A 2,833-nucleotide genomic window follows, 5' to 3' on the forward strand; every position below is an offset into this window, starting at 1 on the left:
AAAGAAGTCTCAGCTGATTCTGAAGAACATGGTTTGCGAATACGGCAACTCTAGTCATAGCGAGCATAAAAGATTCAATGATTACGCGTTCATACCAAGACAAGCTCAGACTCATCCTAGAAGAAACAAAATTCATGCGCATAAGGAGTAAAGTTAGAAAGCTAGTCAAGCCATTTAGGAAGAGCTCCGGATAGAATGTCAATGTAGGTTTTAAAAGAAGGATTAGATCGAGTCGTGAAGGTTCGTTAGCACACTCTCTCTGCATAAAGCTTCCTGCCGTTCTCTTCCTTCTTCTCCGGCATAACCGGCACTTCCCACAAGGAAATAGTTGGTTAGAGGATTCCCTCTTCTAGTACTCCCTTCTACTCAATCCTAAGCTCTACCGATTATAATAATGTCTTTGATTGTGGTGCGATTGAAGTTAATCCGGCTTCCGGTACTAAGCCTATCGCAAACTCGCTTTCTCTCTGAAATGGAAGTTCTGACATACCTTCAAGAATTGTCTTAGAAACTCTCTCGAATAGGGATTTGGTTTCATCTTCACTTGCCTCTTAACAATTAACAGCTAAAGGTTGTGTTCGCTCTATTCCTCTCCCTCAAAGTTTCACCGTCACTGGATTCCAGACAATCACTCTGCGTAACCCTCAACACTCCTGATTCCTTAGATATGGTCCGACCTGCTTCCACTACGTCACTTAATCCTTAACCTTCAAAAGCCTAACCACTCCTCTAAGTTAGCTAAGTGTCACTCCGTTTCAACAACCAATATTTTTTGACTATTCATCGACTTGGACCTCATGATTACTGAAACTTGTCATGCGTCACGAACGAATATTACATATCAATGGTATGCAAGGAAGTTAAAAATTCAATTACTGGTTCATAATTACCTTGGGTCTAAAAATCAGATTCAATTGCATTCCGGCTTTCTCTGTATGAACAATTCCAAGACATATGCCCTGGTCTCCCGCACTTGTAACATACGCCTAATCCGGCCCTGCACGGTCTGCTTGGATGGTGCTTCTTGCATCTTGAGCACCTTAAGTCATCCGGTTGAGCACTAGTTTGCCCTTCTGAATTCGGATCCGAACGGTTGTCGTTCCTTCAGTCATTGTTCCGACGCTGGGAATGTGAAGCGACAAGGAGATTCTTTATGAAATTTTGGCTCTTAGGTGTAATAGGTCCCTTTTTCTTTGTGAAGGATTCCCGGCGATTACTCCTTGCTACCTCAATCCTCCTTGAGCTTTCTCCCGTTGCCTGACCCGTGTTAACTTGCTCTGGATAACCCACTGGTACCCCAATATTCGGAACATTATGTCTACCTTCATATTCATTAACACCTTCGTTGCCGGTTCCAGCTTTTGGTTCCACCCCATCCATCACTCGGATGGTCACAGCAGCAACAGCACCAACGGCAGCAACAACACTCGTTATTGCGGTCACGATATCGGTCAAACTATCTACCGGTATGGTTACCTCATTAACTCTCCGTCCTCGACCTCAATTGCACTCACGACCGCGCCCACGAGATGCCATTTGGTTTCTATTCATACCAAACAAGTGATATCAAGGTGATCAGTCTCAATATCGCGAGTCTAGCATTTCACAATTCCAAATGCATGCTCATGAGTATTCATGCCACTTATATCTATTAGATACTCTAAATAGCATGTATAGACACCCAGAGTATACCCAGAGGCATAATCAGTCCGTCCCTCTAGCTCTATAGGAACGAACTGCTCTGATACCATAATGTAACACCCTACCACACAGAGTCTTACACCTAGGATGTAAAACAGAGGTGGCAAGGCGCTACGACCTCTAAGATAAAATATATAATAATATATAACAAAGGATAAAATATACTAGGAGCCTTGAAAAACGGAGAAACAAATTTCGGAAAATAAAAAGCGTATCGCTCGAGGAAATGAGTTACTGGCGTGATAAGAAACCTAAAGGTTCAAGATAAGAGTAGACGAAAGAGTAACAAGAGTGCCAAGAATACAGTGAAATTAGCTCCTGACTCAGCCTGCGAAGCCAAGGCTGGCCGGAGAATATTTATATATATATATATATCCGAAAATACCCAAAAATACAGAAACAAAATCCTAACTCTCCTAAAACCTCTAAGAGGAACAAAATAGACAACTTTCTTGGAGAGCAAGCTAAGTACATATATACATATATAAATAAACAGAAAACCCAAAATATCCCAGACTACTCCGCTTCAGGAAATCCAGACGCCTAGCGAGGAGCCTCTCGACTTGCATCTGAAAACAACAACACAGTATGGGATGAGAACCGGAGGTTCTCAGCATGGTAAAGGTGCCACGCGTATAATAAATAAGGTCCTGGGAATGCTAGAGGCAATCCTAGAACCCCGTTATCACAATTACAGAACTTAATTTCTAAGTAAAAGCCATAAATAAGGGTAGGTGTTCTAAGTACACTATAATCACTTACCTTAAACCTAACGCCTAACACTCAACTAATTCACCATTCCTCCATCCCTCCGTCTTCCATAAATTCAGCAGAGACAAGCAACCAAAGAAATTCACGCACAAGTAATAAGCAGATAGTGCAAATACCAAGAATAGCAGGTAACAGGACATATATGTTCAATTAGGCAATCCCAAATAACGCATAGCCATCACACAATCAAATGCATATGATGCATGCCTATCCTATGGCTGATCGGGCCCATCTGTCGGTTATCCAGCCAACCCGACAAGTTCGAAAACCTTAGACTGTACCCCGTCGTGCATCCCCATGAGTCTATGCATAGATTTAATAATCATTCATCATTCAAACATTCATTCATAAATCACTCAAT

The 2,833-nt window shown here is 42.0% G+C and overlaps 1 pseudogene; it reads right to left on the reverse strand.

Annotated features, from left to right (window-relative positions):
* Nucleotides 1-910: 910 nt before the first annotated feature.
* Nucleotides 911-1,536, reverse strand: LOC148569386 (uncharacterized; annotated as a pseudogene).
* Nucleotides 1,537-2,833: the final 1,297 nt, after the last annotated feature.

The sequence above is a fragment of the Arachis ipaensis genome, chromosome B4 (genome assembly GCF_059453495.1).
Source record: "Arachis ipaensis isolate K30076 ecotype BB chromosome B4, ASM5945349v1, whole genome shotgun sequence".
In the NCBI taxonomy this organism is placed as follows: Eukaryota; Viridiplantae; Streptophyta; class Magnoliopsida; order Fabales; family Fabaceae; genus Arachis; species Arachis ipaensis.